The sequence below is a fragment of the Podarcis melisellensis genome (genome assembly GCF_964234715.1).
Source record: "Podarcis melisellensis genome assembly, chromosome: 3".
In the NCBI taxonomy this organism is placed as follows: domain Eukaryota; kingdom Metazoa; phylum Chordata; class Lepidosauria; order Squamata; family Lacertidae; genus Podarcis; species Podarcis melisellensis.
In genome coordinates, this window is record NC_138530.1 from 76,085,176 (window position 1) to 76,106,706 (window position 21,531).

Consider the following 21,531-nt stretch of genomic DNA (forward strand, 5'->3'; position numbering starts at 1 on the left):
ATCTAAATCTTCTAAGAAACATGTTTTAAAAGTTTGGACATCTTCAGGAAATCTGGTTAATTCTTACAATGATGTCATGCCTTCATGTGACTTTTCAAGTGTTTTGGGACAAATTATAAGTGGTGGTGGCCTGACAGGTTTGACTAATAGCAGCTGAAAGCTTATGGGCTAAGTTACTAGTACTCTTTGGCTCCTTAGTGTAACTTTGTGAACAGTAACAAATGAAATGCAATTGTGATTATAACATGGACAATGCTGGTGGGTGCTGGTGGGAGTTAGTGGTGCAGCAATATCAGAAGAGCTTTGTGTTACCCATACTGGTATTGAAGTAACTAATGGCCTGCTATCTTTAAATACCCAAAAATACTAGTAACAGTCTCCAATATATGCCTCATCCACAATCATATTCTTTAGTGTTCAAGTGGCTGCATTGAGGAACCCTTGAAGGAAAAAGGAACAAAGCACCATGTCATCCAATAGCTATACAATGGTACCTCGGGTTAAGAACTTAATTCGTTCTGGAGGTAAGTTCTTAATCTGAAACTGTTCTTAAGCTGAGGTACCACTTTAGCTAACAGGGCCTCCTGCTGCCGCTGTGCCGCCGCTGCGCAATTTCTGTTCTCATTTTGAAGCAAAGTTCTTAACCCGAGGTACTATTTCTGGGTTAGCGGAGTCTGTAACCTGAAGCGTCTGTAACCCGAGGTGCCACAGTACTATTTCTGGGTTAGCAGAGTCTGTAACTTGAAGCATCTGTAACCTGAAGTGTCTGTAACCCGAATTACCACTGTATTTCGAAAGAAGAACTTACTAAATCTTCTGAGAAGCATGGGTATAATATTACAAACATACTTATGTAAGGTTAACAGGGGGGGAAAAACCTGTACAACATAAAGGTTAAGCTAGTGTTGACATTGACAGTTGTTGGGGGATTATTATTTTTTCTATTGAAAAAAGCTTCAAAAATATGTATCAGATTTAGCCCAAGCTGAGTTCTTATCTCTTAAGAATAATTGACAATGTTTAAAGTCTTAGCACTGGGATTATGGAGTGAGGACAACTGGAAGACTCTAAATTACCCTTGAAATTCCTTGAGCTTAGATCTGATGCAAACTTGAGTAGCACTAATTTACACGTTCTACTATAACAACTTCTAAAGAACTGCTCTATTGCAGTCTGGGATAACTATATTTTAGTATACTGCATTCTTTTGTAAACAGAAAGTTAGCGTTTTAATTCTAACACATATTCTTACATAGACAATGCGTAAGAAAAAAAATCAAAACTATATTTGGCATTGACAGAGTAGTATATATGCAGTTGGCCCTAAGTGTTTGAGTAAATTAATGGTTGAAATACCAGCTCAGTTAGACAGCTGAAATCATTTGATTCTATTCAAAGTGCCCTTGAACAAAAGTAGGGACATCATGACTGTTCCCTCCTGTGTACTCTGTAATCCTTGCCAATGAAATTAGTGTCTATTGATTTCCTAATTCCCTAACAAAAGTGTCAAAATAGAAGAGATAAATGAAAATGCTGTTGACCTCTGTTCTCTACATTTTCTACACCTGACTACATATGAATAGGTGTTGTTTACAATTTCTTGAAAGTCAGAAGCATCAATCTACCTGATCTTAAACACCGTTCACTGAGATTTCCAACCTGCCTCAGTCTATATTATTAAACCTTATCCTGTTCCCAGCTTTATGTAAGATGTTAAATAAAATAACCCAGGAACTGTTAAATAAAAGTAAAATTTATTCAAGATTTTAAACCATAGGTCTCTATGAGGCAAATTCAGAAAAACCAAACCAAGCCTGGCATGGAACGCTAACATTCACAAGATGAAAGCTGTGCTAACATACTTGTTAATAGTTAAGGTGCCACAAAACTTTTTCCAGCCTGGCAGATCCTATTAGCAGGTTGTTCATGAAATGCATTAGTCAAAATAATAATGAAAACTGATGTCCAGGTCACATAATATTCCCTCTTGTCAATGGAAGTACATTCTTTTAAGATAAAATGACATCACCCAAAAACCCTTATTGAAGTCAGGCAGCAATCCCAGGAAAAATCTTGTTTTATAAATTTCTTTAGCACAGTTGGCAAGTATTACCAGTGAGGTTTAAAATGAAAAATCCAGGCTGGGGTCATAGAATCAGAGAACTGTAGAGCTGGAAGAACCCCCAAGGGTCATCTAGTCAAACTCCCCTGTAATTGAAGAATCTCAGCTAGATCATCCATGACAGCTAGTCATCCCAACTTCTGCTTAAAAGTCTCCAACAAAAGACAGTCCACCACTCCTGGTGGGGGGTCTCTTCTACTGCTGATTTTAAATATTTTTGAATTTTTTAAATACTTTTTAAAACCGTTTTTATTGATAATTTTATTGTTTTATTCTCTTAATGAATCACTTTGAAGATTTATTACAATCAAGCAGTGTATGAATGTTTGAATGTTGTGCTGGGTAACAAGCAAGTTACCAAGTCAATATCTTCATTTCCTTGTGGGGTCCTTCAGGCTTTTCTCAGGATTGCAGTGTGGCCTGAAGCCTGGTCCAGCAACAACCTGGCATGCTGTCAAGAAGCTTAGTTCCTTCTTAGCAGACCTCCTTGAGCTCTTTGCCGCAGTTATATTAGCTTCCCTTCAGATGCTGCTTCTACTGGCTTCCTTCAGGTTTCTCCCAGTCTCCCCCTAAATCCCTCACCATTCCACTTCAACTGAATTAAGCTACAGTGGTACCTCAGGTTCCAGACACTTCAGGTTACAGATGCTTCAGGTTACAGACTCCGGTAACCCAGAAATAGTACCTCAGGTTAAGAACTTTGCTTCAGGATGAGAACAGAAATTGTACTCTTATCTGAACAGCACTGAAACTGGCCTTTCATTTTCACCAGTCAGGCTCGTCCACCCAATCTCTACCATTCTGCCTTCTTATTTGTCTATAAGATGAGTCAGTAAGACCACAAGTCAGTTTGGTTCACGGCTAACACTTTACATACATAATCTTTACTACATAAACAATCTGATTTCTCTGCAGGGTTACAACTGCCAGTTAAAAAATTTACCCAGCAAGAAAACAACTCTCTCCCTCTATCTCTATCTCACTGTGTGTAGGCATTTTTTAACCTAACTTCCCACTCCACTCTCAAAATGAATTTTATTCTCTGTGAAATTGATAGAAGGAACAAGAATTCATGCTTCTACACCAGCTTCCTCATTTTATTTTAATTGTGACAATTCTCCATTAAGCAGTCAACCCATGAAATGACTTTGGATTTTACTTGCAGGTCATACACACTATTAAAAACCAGAGAGGGGAAAGTATTCTCTTAAAGTTGTTTAAATGACTTTATCATTTTTAGCATTATTAATTCATGCTACAAATAGTTTATAGTGTCAAGTTTAAAACTTCCTGTAATTAAAGGATGAAAAATAACAGCACCATTACATTAAGAATTAATAGTACACTTCCTCCTTGAAAATGGATTTCATATTTTGGTCACCACATAAAAGAAAGGAAATGCAACAAAAGCTTCTTCTGCTAAAAAAAAAAAAGCTACAAGATGAACACCAAGGCCCTCTGCACACATGATTAATGCTTACATTTCCAGTGCAGTCCTATGTCTACTCAGAAGTATTCCCAGGAAGTGAGGTTAAGACTCCAGCCTCAGTTGCCTTGATACTATGATCCCAAACAACTAGGGAAACAGTATTTTAACTCACTGAGCTAAGCCTGCTACTGGATGACATGTAGACATAAAGATACTGATGAAATCCACTTGGCATTTTATAAGTAAGGAGGAGGAAACCCTCAGTGTGGATGATGACACAAAGCCACAGATAGCTCCAGAGGGATTTTCCAGGGCCCCAAACCTAAAAGAGGGTCCACCACTGTAACAGTGCTAGCCTTTTTGCTTTGCACACATTATAATAAAAAAAATAAAATCAGATGCAGCCTAAGAGAGTCTGTCCATATTATGAGCACAACTAATGGTACTACTATGCCCAATGGCTTCCAAAATCCTGTATCCAGCACTATATTATTAACAGTGGTTTGCAAATCCACAGCCTGGTTTACATACAAACCTAAGCCATGGTTTAAGCATTCAGATGTAATGTTTAATTATAATTAATAATAACAAATCACAGTTAAGCAGAATGTTTATACAAAACTACATGGATGAATTGTGCAGATTCAATGTACAAAAAGATTGAAAAAGTCATATGTGGTGGCATAAGCTCATTCCTCCCCCCACCCATGGGCAAAGCTAAACCGTTCTAGTTAAATTATGGCAATACAGTGGTACCTCGGATTAAGTACTTAATTCGTTCCAGAGGTCCGTACTTAACCTGAAACTGTTCTTAACCTGAAGCACCACTTTAGCTAATGGGGCCTCCTGCTGCCGCCACGCTGCCAGAGCACGATTTCTGTTCTCATCCTGAAGCAAAGTTCTTAACCTGAAGCACTATTTCTGGGTTAGCGGAGTCTGTAATCTGAAGCGTATGTAACCTGAAGCGTATGTAACCCGAGGCACCACTGTATAGGGATCTGCCACCTAGGTTTGTGCAGCAGAATCACACCATGGTAGCTGAATGTACTACACTACTTCAGTTCACTGGAAAACCTGTACTACTACTGATTGAGGAGTATATCAAAACTACATCCTCTATCCTTGCCCAGGATTAGTAGTAGATCACTGAGCATCCATTCAAATGTTTGGCTGTTGTTTTTAACTGGGAGCTGTAAGTGAAAAGTGGTGGTCTCTTCCTTTTCTTATAGGTTTGCCCTGTAGTAGGCAATGACACTTTCTTCTCCCAGGTCTTAGATGCTAGGCCTCAACTTACTCACAGGGCCTGCCCTCTACCTAAAACATCTACAGTGGTACCTTGGGTTATGAAATAAATTCATTCCGGAAGTCAGTTCTTAACCCGAAGCGTTCTGAACCTGAGGCGCGCATTCCCTACATAGGCCTCCCGGAAGAGGAATTGCCCCGGAAGAGGAATTGCGTTCGTATCCTGGGGCAAAGTTTGCCACCCAGGACACCTACTTTGTGAAGTTTGTAACCCGAAGCGTTTGCAACCCGAGGTACCACTGTACTCACCAGCCAACAGCAGGCTACATAGCAAAGATATAGAAACAGGGGGCAGGCCCTGTGGCAGACCCACAAGATGCCCACTGTTTTCCATGTCAAGTCCAAAAACACTTTTTCAAGACCAAATACTGTCATCCAAACTATGAGCTGTTAATATGCCAGCTTATCTTTCAGTATGACATATACCAACTATGTTCTTCCATGTTCTACTGGCAAATAAGCCAGTCTCCACAGAAAAGAATAAATGAACACAAATCTGACATTCGAAAAGGGTGCACTGTAACAGACCTTAAAGTGCCCATACTCAGACAAAGACACTTCCAAGAAAAAACCACTGTATTACATTTCATCATGGGATTCAGCACTATCACTTGTGCCAGGACACCCATTACCATCTATACAGGACATTACCATCTATACTTACCTGAAGGAATGACTGCCGGGTGTGAAGCACACTTCCGCCCACAGACAAGCCACAGCTGTCTGAACGCCATGTCCTCTATCTAACCTTTGGCTTTCTTAGTGGTCTGCCATGCCTTGTCTGTGACCTTTGTCTCCTTCATTTAAACATTGTTCAGGGGGGAAGTGACGCGGTGGAAACAGGTGCCAAAATAACTTTGTACCACCCCACGATCACGTGATTGGAAGATGTATAAAGGGCACAGTCCAAAATGTATCTGACTGGTTTTGCATATTGTGCTAATAAAAAGAGCCTCTGAGGAGCTAGCTGGCAGCTTGCTTATGCATAGCTCACGTGCATCATCAACTCCTGTCTCATGCCCTTCACTTCACTTACCTGAATTTTATTTATTTCTGATATCCCTCTTCACAGTAGTGGCCCTCCACCGCCAGCACCATGGCTTTATATACACCTTAATTCAGGATAACATTTCATGTATCTGATGATGTGGAGTGTGGTCCATGAAAAGTTTAAGCTATAATACATTTATTATTCTTTAAGGTGCCACAGTACTCTCCCACCCCAACCCCAGCCACCATTAGAACCAGCTGTTGCTCATTTTCTCTTGTTTTAAGTATATCATACCCATTTGCTTTTACATCTTTGAGCAAATGCTAAGCAAACATCCCAAGAGAACCTCAGAGACAATGTCACATTCATTAGCCACAAGTAGAATTTTTTTTTTCTTTTCCTGTAACCTCACAGACCTATTAAAAGACCACTGGCTGGCATCCATAACTGAAAGCACTCTTATAACTTCAGTCTAGACATGATCTTATCTAAAAGCGCCTTCAGTCATTTTGTATTCAGAAGCACTATCCAGATTTTTTGTTGGCTCTTTAAATATATTAGCCTGATTATTTTATTACAGCAACTATGTCATTGATCAAAGAATGAAAATGTGAGAACGGATATAATGAGTTCAAACTCTGGTGATTTAACCAGTGCTCCATTTGTAAAGGTAGCCACCTTTGACTAAAGACAGGGGAACAAAAAGAAAGCACTCAAAATAACAGCAATATGGGAACTTTGGGTCAAAGTGTTAAAGGACACTATTTCAATAAAGATACAATAGGTGGCATCCAATTGGTGTCCCTCTGCTGAAGGAATAGGGAGAGAGGCGATTTTTGGCATTTCTCCCTACCTTCTACAACCCTCCATGTCCTTCAAGTCTTCTCAGAAAGTTGGAAGACCCTCCAAAGCAGTTGTGGGATGTGTGGAGAACTGCAAGAGAGGGGGAATCATTGAAACTGCCTTCCTCCATGTACTCTCCAATAAACCTGTTTGCTAATCCAAAAGCATCAGAAGTGTGATAAAAGCTTAGAGGTAAGTTGCTACACTAAGTGCCCAAAGAAGTTTGGTCAATGTTGTTACTAGAGCATAAATCTTCAGGACTGCAATGTGTAATGAATTGAATAGTCTGATGAATTTAAAAAGGTGCACAAATTAATAATGTACATTTTTAAAGTGTTAATTATTTTAAAAACATCACTGTTTAGAAATCCATAAATTATAGACACCTTCTTAGAAAAATAAACCCTCTTTTCCACAGAATAGAATGTCATCTGAAATACTACAAGCTATGCATCACATAAAAGCAACGAAGTATGCTGTTTTTAGAACTATTTATTCATATGCAAATTCATTAAGAGTTAATTGAAATATTAAAATTCACACTATTGGCTAATATTTATTTAATCAAGTGACAACTCTATTAGTTTTGCTCCACTTATGTGCCAGAACCATTTGGGTGTTCATGTGGGGTGTATATCTCAAATGGTCTTTCACCTTTGTATGATGCCCAATGTCACAGACAAAAACGCTCTATTGTTAAACAGGGCTTAAGGATGTAGATTGAAAAATCAATAAAAAACATGCCACTGCTCCAGATACAAATTGCCAGCAGTCAATAAAAAGGAAAGATTAAGGAGAGCTACAGAACCAAGAAACAAGGCCATGTCTCTACCACAGATCACGTGAGTCATCAAACTCAATCCAGATTTTCTTCTATTCTTCCACTCTGATCAGCACTGATCTTTATTTTAAAGCTCTGAATCAATGCATTCAGTTTTCTCAAATATGCTTTATTGCTATTATTTTGTTTCTAGGGATGCTGCTTTTCTTTATCATCGCATACTTCATTTGCCTTTTTTATAAGGCATCCTTTTATAAGGATGCACTGTAAAGGCCTATATTTTCTTAACCATTTGACACAATTAAGTGTTGTCTGTTTCAACGAGAGCCCTTGCAATCATGAGCGGAAACAAGTTTCTACTCTCCAGCATTCTCTTTTAGGAATGCAAAAGATTCTTCTAATGAGAGAGAGAGAAAACATCATAGAAACTTAACATGCCACCCCTAAAGGCACACATACTGATCATGAACTATTTCCACCCTATCTCTCAGAATGGGATATTAAGGGTTGAAAAATCCAAGTATGGATAAACAAAAAGCAAACACATGCTTCTATGGTAGGGACTCAATCAACTGTTCATGGCTTTTAGCTTATCCTTTCTAATCTTCATTACCAGCTACAACAAAGTTTTAAGTACATATAATAGCATTTGCGTACATTTTTCTTTTTCTCCCAACTTTTGTTTGTTGTTGTTTAGTCGTTTAGTCGTGTCCGACTCTTTGTGACCCCATGGACCAGAGAATACCAGGCACTCCTGTCTTCCACTGCCTCCTGCAGTTTGGTCAAACTCATGCTGGTAGCTTCGAGAACACTGTCCATCCATCTCGGCCTCTGTCATCCCCTTCTCCTTGTGCCCTCAATCTTTCCCAACATCAGGGTCTTTTCCAGGGAGTCTTCTCTTCTCATGAGGTGGCCAAAGTATTGGAGCCTCAACTTCACGATCTGTCCTTCCAGTGAGCACTCAGAGCTGATTTCCTTAAGAATGGATACGTTTGATCTTCTTGCAGTCCATGGGACTCTCAAGAGTCTCCTCCAGCACCATAATTCAGAAGCATCAGTTCTTCGGCGATCAGCCTTCTTTATGGTCCAGCTCTCACTTCCATACATCACTACTTGGAAAACCATGGCTTTAACTATAACTCCCAACTTTACCTGTGCTCTAATTACAAACTCTTTGGGAACAGAGTTTGTATGTGTTTTATCTGTATCATCTTAGAATCACATGTAGGGCTAGAAGACCATGTTGGGATTCGCAGGATACTGAGTAAGTCTGCAGGCTTCAACAGGATGATGCAATACTCTGTGAAGTGCTGGGTCAGAGTGACTCAGCAGGAATGTGATTAATGTGATTGGCTATCACCTGTTTTAAAAGGAAAGCCTGTTTAACAGTAATTGTGGTGGTTGTGCTGTGGTGTGGTGATGCTGTGGTGGAGAGTATTCGTTTGCCTTAAGGAGCAGGTACTCTGTATGGACTGTTTTTGTAAATACCTGTATATAGCTCACATTAAAAAGACTGCACTGGGAAAAACCTGGGACTCTGAGCGTTTCTGCTAAAAGCGCCGCGAGGAATTCGCGACAGACCAAGCCTACGCTCAATCTGCACAGGCTATTGCCAAGGTTTTCTGCAAGACCTGGATGCACCAATAACTTTATCAGAGGATTGCACTTCTGGATGTGTACTACTCAAATGTTCCATCAAGAAGAAATGAAATGTTTCCTTCAAATTAATAACAGAAAGAAATACTAGCAATTTTCCAAGGTTTTCTAAAAGGAATCCTGAGGGACAAAACTATCTTTATTTCAGAAAAGAAAAAGATGAAAAGATACAATCACGAGAAGCAATAAAATCTCAAGAGAACAAAAGATGACACTAACACATTATTATTTTTTCCTAAAAGGCCAAGAATGCAAAGCTGTAACAGATACTGAAATGTAACTAGTGCATTCATAGCAACAGTGCTGTAGAAACAGCTTTGTTTAGTAAATCCTCATATTTTCTTTTTTTTAAAAAAAAACACCAACTAACACCCAGATTCAATAGAAATGGCTATACGTATAACCATGTATAATTAGAAATAATTGTTCCAAAATACGTGATTTCAACATCTTAAAAAAGCATTCACCCTCAGAAATGCTATAGGAAATTAAGCACACTTAAACTTTATTGACATCAAAGTTAGGCATGTGTGGAAGAGCAAAAATATTGCATTGGGGGAACCTATATTAAGTGTCACAGGATCTCTTTACAGATCTTCAATAACTTACAATAAGACTGTTTGCAAGTCATACAAATGTCTGTCACATAAGTGAATAAAATCCAGAGTACTTCAAAATGCACTGGAGCTTATTACATTTATAGTTGATTTAGAGTTTATTTGTTTGGAGTTTGCTATAGATGTAACTTACTGGATTACGTTGTTTTAAACATGGATGCTCTGACTGTGGTTTACAATCTCTGTGTTTGCAACTTGTGTTTACTCAAAACAATTTTAGAACACCAGACTTCACCATAAATGTTAACAAGGCCTGATTATAGCAAATATTCATTTCATTAGCCTAGTATTTTGACCATAACTCAGGTGAGTATACTGACAATCCTTGGACCTTGCAGGAGCCTATTCCATAAACTAGATTCCAGATTTCACACATGTTTCATGAAACAGTGTGCTTAAACTTAGACTATCTTTGTTTGCCTGAGATTTTCATAGCCATTTTTCCTGCAGTAATAAGTTTCCCACTGCAAGTGTGTTCTGTAAATAATAAAGTGGCCCAGTTCAACCCAATACAGTTAAGTACTTAATTCGTTCTGGAGGTCCGTTCTTAACCTGAAACTGTTCTTAACCTGAAGCACCACTTTAGCTTATGGGGCCTCCTGCTGCTGCTGCGCCGCCAGAGCACTATTTCTGTTCTCATCCTGAAGCAAAGTTCTTAACCTGAAGCACTATTTCTGGGTTAGCGGAGTCTGTAACCTGAACCGTATGTAACCTGAACCGTATGTAACCTGAGGTACCACTGTAGTTCAACCCACTTCTTGGCATCCTTGTTATTCAGAGAGCAATAAGCTTTTAAAAGAAACACTGTTTCATTCAATGCCTCTGTTTGTCACAAAATCTGGTTTTAGGCTCATGAAAACCTTAATGTTAAGTTAAAACAAGAACCAAAACCTGATCTGACCCTTATTTGGTTCCTTGTTCAGATTCCTCGCTTTCAGTCTACCAATTTCCAGATAATTCCTCAAAAGCTATTTTGAATCCAATTACTATTCCTAATGTCTGTTGAACCTTGACATCTGATTAAAATTCTACACAGGTTTTGGGAATAAATAGGGTTATAGTTAGTTTCTGGCGGGACTCCAAACACAGCCCTGGGTGGCAGGGTTTCTTCTGGTGAGTTGTCCATAAGAAAGATAGCATAGAAGCCAACTCCAAGGGGCCGTGGGGGCTTTGGCCCCCACAATAAAATTCTGTATTTGAGGGGGCTGGATGTGAATAGTGCACAGATACCATCACTTCCCCACCCACAGTACCTCCCGTTTGTCTAGATTAAATTTCAGTTTTTTCAACTGCAACTATTCCAAAGCTGTCTCCAGACACTTGTTTAGGAGTTGCAGAGCCTCCCAGGGACTTGTAACTGAAGAAGAGAGGGAGAGTTTGATATTATCTGTACACTGGTGACACCATAGTCCAGAGCTCTGTATGACTTCTGCCAGTGCTTTAATCCAGATGTTGAACAACATGAGGTACAGAGTGGACTATTTTTATATAGGGGGCCCAACAGCTGTCCATGGAATGGAATATAAGTCCCCTAACACTTCTGAGATATCATCTGAACACTGCATTTCCGAAATTCAGCCCAGTAAGACAGCTCAGAAGGGTACTATGGTTGATAATACTGAACACCACTGAGAGGTTCAGGAAAGCCAACATGGTGGTATGTTCCCTCTCAAGTTTTTGGCATATTTCCTCCAGCAAGGCAACCAAGTCTATTTCTGTGCCCAAACTACACCAAAACTCAGATAGGAATGGATCCTCCTCCCCCAAAACCACCCGGAATGCAGTGTCCACCATCTTCTCCATCTCCTTAACTAAGTTGGAGCCTGGATAACATATCCAAGAGAACAAGCTTGGTTTCTTAAGTAATGAACTCACCACTGAGGCTTCCAGAGTAGTAGAGACTGAACTCGCCTTCAAGGTGCAATTAATCACCTCCAAAATCTCATTCCTCAAAGACACCTCAGCAACCTTTATTACTCATGAAGGTCATGGGTCCAGAGAAGAGCTGGTAGGCCTCAAACTCCAAGAACCTTGTCCATTTTTTCAGGTAGCACAAGCATAAAGTTATTTGTAATAGCATGACAGTACAGTGCTCTTGGGACGCGGGTGGCGCTCTGGGTTAAACCACAGAGCCTAGGACTTGATCAGAAGGTCAGTGGTTCGAATCCCCATGATGGGGTGAGCTCCCATTGCTCGGTCCCTGCTCCTGCCAACCTAGCAGTTCGAAAGCACGTCAAGCACAAGTAGATAAATAGGTACCGCTCCGGCGGGAAGGTAAACAGCCTTTCCATGCACTGCTCTGGTTCGCCAGAAGCGGCTTAGTCATGCTGGCCACATGACCCGGAAGCTGTATGCCGGCTCCCTTGGCCAGTAAAGTGAGATGAGCGCCGCAACTCCAGAGTCGGTCACGACTGGACCTAATGGTCAGGGGTCCCTTTACCTTACAGTGCTCTTGTCTCTAAAGGTAAAGGTAAAGGTACCCCTGCCCGTACGGGCCAGTCTTGACAGACTCTGGGGTTGTGCGCCCATCTCACTTAAGAGGCCAGGGGCCAGCGCTGTCCGGAGACACTTCCGGGTCACGTGGCCAGTGTGACATCGCTGCTCTGGCGAGCCAGAGCCGCACACGGAAACGCCGTTTACCTTCCCGCTGGTAAGCGGTCCCTATTTATCTACTTGCACCCGGAGGTGCTTTCGAACTGCTAGGTTGGCAGGCGCTAGGACCGAGCAGCGGGAGCGCACCCCACCGCAGGGATTCGAACCGCCGACCTTTTGATCTGCAAGTCCTAGGCGCTGAGGCTTTAACCCACAGCGCCACCTGCGTCCCTTGCTCTTGTCTCTACTATCTACTAAATTATAAATTATCAGTGTCTGCAGCCAAGCCATTGTCAATGTGAGCAATTATCTCTACTAAAAGGAAAGCAAACTAATCACAGCAAGTGTTTGAACAATCCACATCTTTGATCTCCTGGGCCTCCCCAAAAGAGGCTGCTAACCACCAAAAGAGCCACAATGGCCAGCACCATGTACTTGCAGTGGTGGCAATGAAGTAAGATTTATTTGACACCATCACTGTCACAGAATAAGTGCAAAGATAGGCTCTTGTGTGTGTTCACTATTGTTCAGTCATGCTAGCGATGCATTCTCCATCCTTAACTCACTCTGACACTGTGTTTTACCTGCTGAAACCAAGATATTGATTTCAGGCTCCATGCAGGTGTTGGTAATGTGACAGGTTTAGTGTACAGGATTATATGCTGCTCCCTGGCAGGGAATTAAACTTAGGGCAGCGGAAGGGTTTCTCTTAGTTCAAGGGAAGAGGGGAAAGGAAGAATCTATATGCTAGATAAACGTAAAGGGAATGGTGCACAGTTAATTAACTGTGGTTGAATACAATACATCAAAAACCGCCTAGCTTAGGATCTAAAGGCCTTACTGGGACTCCTTTCCCTTGCTCGGATAGCATTTATGCATCAGTATAAAAACCATTGGCCCTCATGTGTGCAGTAACATACAAGAGGAAATTTATCAACAAAAGACAGGATGAAAGACAACACCTCTGCTTAGGATTTGCATATGCTAATTTATTTATATTATATCTACTAAAAAATTTGGAAAGTTGTTTGTCTGTTCTTTATGGATTTGGACATCTCTTAAGATATCATAACAAAATTTTGCATGATGATCCCCGAGATCAACAAGGAGATTTTTGACTGTTTGGATACAATTGGACACCATCAAGATGGTGGACCGAACTTTTAAAGATGGCACTTATTTTAACCACTGATTTCAGAACTGTGCTGATTATGATTATCATTTTGGTTTTGTTAGAATTCCCAAGTAATGCCAGACAATTTCCGCTAGTTAGAAATAATTGTTGTAATTTACAGTGGTACCTCGGGTTAAGTACTTAATTCATTCTGGAGGTCCGTTCTTAACCTGAAACTATTCTTAACCTGAAGCACCACTTAGCTAATGGGGCCTCCTGCTGCTGCCGTGCCGCCAGAGCACAATTTCTGTTCTCATCCTGAAGCAAAGTTCTTAACTTGAAGCACTATTTCTGGGTTAGCGGAGTCTGTAACCTGAAGCGTATGTAACCTGAGGTACCACTGTAAATAGAAATATAATACATCGCCAAAGTGGGGAAGACTGTGAGCCATATGCCCACTTAGTCCGCTGTCTGAGCGCTAAAAAAGCAACTGTTGATTTTCTTCTCATCCATGGTTAAGAACGAAAGAACTGTGAGGCTAGTTCCATGTGTTTCTCAAACCACACACATATCCTACACCAAAAACGTATGTCAAAATTCAGGGGAGCTTAACTGTGATAATTACTTAATACTTCTTACAGAAGCTAATTGATACACGTTGTTGTTTCAGGCAGTTCTAAAAGTTTGTGAAGTCAGTGGCTAAAGTCTGGCTGAACCATCATTCATATACATGATGAATAGGAGCTGTATACTCATGAAATTGTCTCTCTTACTTAACTCTGTAATCAAACGACTGTATGACACTAATTTTTGGTGCAGGCACAATGGTAACACTTATTTTGGTTATATGGCATTTACCGCTCTTTCATTTTATGAATGTTATGTTTATACATACAAAGCATCATTAAAATTATGGAGCAGCTTGTTAGAATTATTTGTTTAATATCTATCATACCCTTCTTGAAAGAAGCACAGAGCAGCAGCTGGTCGTATGATGGAGATAGATATCTGTTGTTCAATGAGGAGGGAGGTAAAATATTCCACAAGGCCAGTTTGGGGTTCACAACACTCTTGGCCCAAGCATCCCATGGTGAACACCCTCTTCCATGAGTGGGCCCTGGGAGGCTAACCTGGCAGCTTCCACCAGTGTCAGTAGCAGCAGTAGCATCAGGCAGTTGGGCCTAGCTACCACTGAAATTTCCCACACTGCCACAAACTGATACTACATTATGGTATTGTGCAAAATTTAAATAGCAGCTAGATCCTCCACCCCAGTCCTGCTTGAAGTGCCAGGCTAATTTTCTTTAAATAAAAAATCAGGCCTTGGCCAACCAGAGTATTCAGGCCTTGGCAGCTGGCCAAGGAAGCCAGGTGCTTACACGAGCCCACGGGTGCATCCGCCATATCTATAACTTGACATATTTTCCTTGTGCTGTTTAACCCTTTGTTATCACCAACGTTGTGGTAAATATTGTACAGGAAGATTGAATCAACACTTGTTGAAACGTGAATAACTGTCATTTTTAAAGATGTCTCCAACACAACTTGGAGAAATAGCAAAAAAGAAAAAGAAAAACACCCACCCTTAATCTGTAAACTTCATCAAGAAGGAAAAAGTCAGATGAAACTTTCTGTTTCGCTGTTTTCCTAGACTAAAGCATACATTTCTTTTAGACTTTACAAGATTTAGACAAATTGTCTGCAGAAGAAAACTAGTTCTCAGCCTTCCTTCCAATTCTCACCCCCTTGTTTTTGTTAGTTTGTTTGTACAAGCCTAATATTTTTCAACTGTGGAACTTTTATCTGTGAATATCTAAGAAACCTGCCTTGTGGAAAACTAATTACTGAACCACTGAGAGCCTCATAATGTCCTGCATTTAAGTCCTGAGCATCATACATAATGCATAGGAAGTCTTCTCTGCACTCTGATTACAGCACACTGTCATTAAGTGAGCAAATTAAAGATGTGAATAATTCACTGGCTGAGCTTATTGTCAGTGCTGCATTGTGAAATTAGAATTTCTAATAAGTACTGCAATTTTTAACCCAATTAACACAGAGAACATCTTGAGTCTGATTAGTACAATAAAATTTATTACCTTATTCGCTGGCTTCAAAACAGCCAAGCTAAATACTGTATTTAATTATCCACCATTTGCAGCTTTGCACTAAAAAAAAAAATGTTTATAAATATACATATATAAAGAAACCTTATGATTTCAAACAAGCTTTTAAATATTTGAGCTAGAAGAAGAAAAATCATTCCTACTGAAATCTATAACAAATCTAGCCAATTCAAACAAGTTACATCTGCACATGCAAGACTTGGCATGTATATCTTTTTAGCACTAACCATGATGTCACTGTTGAAACCTGCTCCTCTGACATACAATATTCATTTCATTTGAAAAGAAGCAACATAAGAATCGCCAGCAAAGTAATGTTTACAAACAGGACACAGACACTCACACACCAAAACACACAATGTACATTAAGTGGTGGGTTTCATGAAGCATAGCTAAGGCACGTTTGCTCGTTCTTCCTCTTTGGCATTTGAGTCTGAAAAGAAACCCATTTTCAAAAAGCAACACGAGGAGACAAGAACGGGTTCCTTACCTTGGAAGAGCCCCCATCGCCTTTCCTCCTAAATCCAACTCGGCATACAGCATGTTGCTCCTTGGCAGACACAGCAACTCTGCTACCATAAAGAAAAAAACAATCTGCTGGATTGCAGCTTTTGTGTCGAGCTATTTTCTCTGCTTGTGTTTTAAAAAAGAAAAATGGCAAAGATCCTAAAAAGTCCAGCACATCTGGCTGCACACTGCAGGCTGTTGCTGCTCTACAGTACTCTGGGCTCCCTTGCCCGGATTCTTCGTCCTGGGGAACTTTAATCACAGAGCTGGAGAGGGGAATAGAAGGAACCAAATGCAACACAATTAAGACATTTAATGGGGTATTTCCTCCCCTCCCCCCATCTTTCCACTGTTCCTGAAGCAACTACCTCGAATCTTGTTTTTGCTTGGAACCTATTTTAGCTTCGTCATGCAGAAAAGAGAAAGTGAGAGAGGATAAAGGTGGTGTAAAAATCAGACAGACACAATGAGAGACAGAGAGAGACTGGAGAAAGGGGCTTGTCAGTGCAGAAAAATCTGCATATGGAAATCAGGGTTACTCTGGGTACAGATTTATTTTACTGCAGCGTCGTACTTAACTCCCCCCACCCCCAAGACAAGTAACTTGAAAACGGATAAAAGAGAGAGATGCTCTTAACGGTTTGAGCAAAAGGAGCTAGTTACTCACTAAAGAGGATTTCAAAGATAACAAGTTTACCTTCTGTCACTGCAGCAGCAGCAGCAGCAGCAGCAGGAAGTTAACTTTATTAGAAACGTAAGTTTTCTCCACTCTCTTTTAACTGATAAGCAAGGAAGAAAGGAAGACTAAGATGCAGGATAATATCAGAACTACAGTAAATCAGAGTTAGTGGGGTGTAGTGTTTGAAACCAGAGGTCAATCCCAACATAAGGGATGACCTTGGGTCACTTAGTCTTTTTATCAGCCTAACTTACCTACCAGGTAAGAAAACTGATGTATGCCACCTTCAGCTCCTGGCAGGAAATGCAGAATAAAAACGCAATAAACACTTGGTTACATTAAAAAAAAGTGTCTGCCTAGCTATTCAGAATGATTGTAACTTGTCCAGTGGGACATTCAGTCTGATCCTTGGCATGTTCACCTGGTGAGGTTGCCAACTAACTAATTTAAGGCTGAGCTAGCCATTTTTTTAAAAGAAGTCTCGACCAGTTGTCAGACAGGAGTGGGAAAGACACATTTCCCTGATTTCCATTCCCAGTGAATATTTTAAATGGAAAATTTAATGTGTATTTTGCACATGCATTATGAACTACATAGGCATATTGTATGGAGGAAGCAGTTTGATGGTGAGCCATGGAAAATATTCTGATGGTGGATTGCTTCTGGACTGACTTGGTTCAGCAGTTGGGGGTCGTTTTGCTTTCGGTGGTATCAGAAGAGCAGTCTGGGCCTCTAGAAACACTCCGTGGTGGGAGGGGGAGAAGGGCAGGAGAACAGCAGCACAGCAAGATCAATATCATCCCATTTGCCAAACCTGATGTCAACCCGTGTGTGTGTGTTCGTTCTCCATATTTGCTTGCCTGGGTAGTCCACAAGTTAGCATGAGGAACAGGATGAGTAGCAATCAGGACTCTTCATCATTTGGTCTTTGGATTTAGATGTGCAGAAAGGGCAGCACATGTCTCTCTGTATGTTTACTGTAAGCATGAGAGAAGGTGTAGTGGGATAGCTCAGTCAGTAGAACATGAGACTCTCGATCTCAAGGTTGCAGTTTCAAGCCCCACATTGGGCAAAAAGATTCCTGCACTGCAGGGAGTTGGGCTAGAATAGATGATCCTTGCGGTAGCTTCCAACTCTAGGATTCTAGTCTAGTGTGTATGTCAGTCTTTCCTTAATGTGTGCTTATGAAATTGTATGGAAGTTTGTAGCTGTGTGTGTGCATGGTTAGGGAAGCACGCACATCTATAAAATGAGTAAATGTTTTCTAACATTTTCCCTACACACTAAAATTCTTTAATCTTGACTCTGTAATCTGTGGCTTGTCTCACTTTACGGAGTTATCTCTTCTGTACATTTTGTGTATCCTCTGCCATAAAGTCATTCGCTGTCCTTGGGGATTAGACTGGGTCTCACTTTTCTTCATCTGGAAAACAGGTAGAACTAGAAAATGTTTTTTCTAGAATGTCTTCTGAACAATTTATTCCTTAATTCTGTTCTGTGAATTATGTATGAGACTTGACACGGTGTCAATGGCTGGACCACAGACTCTGGTTATCCTATGTGCATGCATGCTTAGCTCTTGGGTACTGGTTCCAAGGTGAGTGTATACATGACTGGGCGGCATAAGCATAACTCAGTTCACTCAGAGATAAGTGCCACTTTGTTCAATAGCATATACCCTGTAGTGGGAGTTCATAGGATTGTGGCATTATACTACAGGTGTATTTTTATATCCCAGGGAACTACGGCATTTCCCCATACCTAATGGGCCTTACTTTTGAAGGGGAGAAAATGTGCACAGGTGTGCTGCTTGGCTTTAAGTCTTAAGAGTACTTAGAACATAAGATCAGCTCTGCTGGGTCAAACCAAAGGTTCATTTACTCCAGCATTCTGTTCTCACTTCAGTCAACCAGATGCCTGTTAAGACCACAAGCAGGACATAAATACAGTAGAATTGTCCTCACTGGTGTCTGAAGGCATACCTTCTCCAATATTGAAAGCAATGCACAGCTATAATGACTAGTAGCCATTGATCGCTTCATCCTCCATGAATTAGTTTAATCCCCCTTTAAAGCTATCCAAATTAGCAACCATCACCATATATTATAGTAGCAAATTCCACAATTAACTGTGTGTGAAGAAATACTTCCTTTTGTCTTGAATCTTTCAGCAGCCGGCTTAGATGATCCCAGGTTCTAGTATAATGTGAGAAAGAGGAAAACTTTTATCTGCCCACCATGCCTTATTTATTTGATGTTTATATCGCTGTTCTGCCCTATTGGGAGTTCAAAATAGTGAATCATCAACATAATTAAAACCAATGACCTACAATTAAATTCCTAACACCAGATTAAACTCAAACTACAATTTAAAATCAAGCAGCAGCAACCACGTAACACAGCAGGACTGACCATATAATGATTGGGTTCCAATTGTGTATATGCTACTGTCATCTCCCCCACTACTCACCTTTCTTTCTAAACTGAAATATTGTAAACTTTCCTCATGGGGGAGTTGCTCCAGTCCCTTTACCATTTTGGTTGCCAGTTTCTGCACCTTTTCCAGCTCAACAATATTCTTTTTGAGGTGAAATGACCAGAATCAATAGAGACTATTCCAAGTATGGTCACACAGTTATATCGTTGGTTTATTGGGTTTTTTTAAAAAAATTTGAAAGCATGTGTATACCACTTAACAAGTCAAAAATATCTAAGCAGTAATGATATTGGCAGTTTTGTTTTCAATTTTTTCCTAGCACTTGCCTTTTTCAATATTGTCATACAGTTCAGAAGTGAACCCCATTATAACCACTGTGACTTGCTTCAAACTAAGTATAGAAATGTCCCTGCATGAGACTGGTGATGAACAGCTGCCTTCATTTCTGATCTTGGGCTTCTTTGAAGTATCTGGCTGCCCTTTGGCTGTTGGACTCCATGCATCTTGTGTTCATCCAATGAGGCAGTTAATATGTCATGTAAGGGTACTTATTCTACCATTTAAGAGCTACCTATTTATTTTCTGATTGGATACTCTTAAATAAACAAAATGTAAAATGATTCAACATGAGAATGCTATCTCCCATCCCTGCAGCTTCATTCTAAGAAAAACACACATTCTTTCTTTCTGAAATGCATCCATTAGGGACATACAAGGTGGACATCTTCCTGGCTCTGTGTTCATCATCATAAGAATATGGACAATTCTATTTGTACCTTCTCCTCCTCTTTACAAACCATGTTATCACACAGCTGGAGCTCACTCTTGCGCCTGTAGATTTAGCCAAGTATAGTGTTCTGTGGTAGGGACGTGGGTGGCACTGTGGGTAAAATCTCAGCACCTAGGGCTTGCCGATCGCATGGTTGGTGGTTCGAATCCCCGCAGCGGGGTGCGCTCCCGTCGTTTGGTCCCAGCGCCTGCCAACCTAGCAGTTCGAAAGCACCTCCGGGTGCAAGTAGATAAATAGGGACCGCTTACCAGCGGGAAGGTAAACGGCGTTTCATGTGCTGCGCTGGCTCGCCAGATGCAGCTTGTCACGCTGGCCACGTGACCCGGAAGTGTCTGCGGACAGCGCTGGCTCCCAGCCTATAGAGTGAGATGAGCGCACAACCCTAGAGTCTGGCAAGACCGGCCCGTATGGGCAGGGGTACCTTTACCTTAGTGTTCTGTGGTAACTTGAGAGGCAAGTGGTGGAAGTCCATATTATGCAACTAACAGTGCAAAACTATGTATTCCCCTCCCATGAGGTCTGTCCTACTGTGCTTAATCCTAAATAAGTGTGCAAAGGATTTTAGCCTAAAGCTGCATCCCTATGCACACTTAACATTGGAGCAAACCTATTTAACATCCAGTTGTTGTTGTTAGCATCAGTCTGTCTCGAGAGACAATGGATTGCACCTCCAGGGGTGAAGTCAAACTGCTGCACCAGCAGCACTGAAGTACCTCTCCATGGCACAAGCCTGGGCAGTGTGTATGCGGATCCTGAGCGGCCCAGACGACAAGACCCCTCCCCCTCCGCCAGCTTTGCTGATGTAGTCCAAAGGAAAGCAGAGCAATACGTTTGGCAGCAGTTTGGTTGCAAGAGTTGCTGGAAGGAGGTGTGCAATGTGCCATCCATCTTAGGGACTCCACCTTGGATACGTTACACCTTAGGCTTTTCTTCTGAAGATATCCCACAAAGCAGCAAAGCTTTAGGATCAGAGTTTTTGTTCTAGATGGGCTGCCCTCCCAGGTTGAAAAGCACCATCTATCCCTCACTTCTCTCTTCTCTTCTTGACTGTTGGACCCACTATTGGTCTCATCTGCTCAATTTGCCAGAGCCTGTCTTCACATGCAGGGGAAGTCCCTAACTCACCAAGGGTTTGAGATCCATTGCCTACCCTCACCTGGTTCAGCTGGCCAGCTGAAGCGGTTTCCCAGGGTGTGGTTATAGCTTCTAGGAGCCACAGGTGAGAGCTGAGTGCAGGATGAGGACCAAAAGTGAACAACCTGCCTCAGGAGATGAAGTGTCCTCCACCAGAGATACTACCCCTCCCCAAAACACCCCAGCGCAATCCTGTACTACTTCCAGATAAGCATGGATAGAGCTGGGCTGTAAGACTTTAACCCACTTAGCATTGTTGCCCACAGAAGCTCTGTGCCACCTAAAGCAGCTGGGGAAAAGTGAAAAGCAAGTCACCATTTTTTTCTGCTACTGATATGCTGGAGCATAAACAATCAAACAAAATAAAACCTGTTAAAGAACTACTCTTGAGCATGTGCAACTTCTCATTTTA

The 21,531-nt window shown here is 41.0% G+C and overlaps 1 long non-coding RNA gene across 1 annotated transcript in view; it reads right to left on the reverse strand.

Moving 5' to 3' along the window:
- The window catches only part of LOC309366174, a 358,147-nt gene extending 341,807 nt beyond the window's left edge, over nucleotides 1–16,340 (reverse strand). Inside the window, exon 1 of the long non-coding RNA XR_014166546.1 lies at nucleotides 16,064–16,340. This is a non-coding gene — a long non-coding RNA (uncharacterized lncRNA). The remainder of the gene's footprint in view (nucleotides 1–16,063) is intronic.
- Between the last annotated feature and the right edge of the window lie 5,191 nt (nucleotides 16,341–21,531).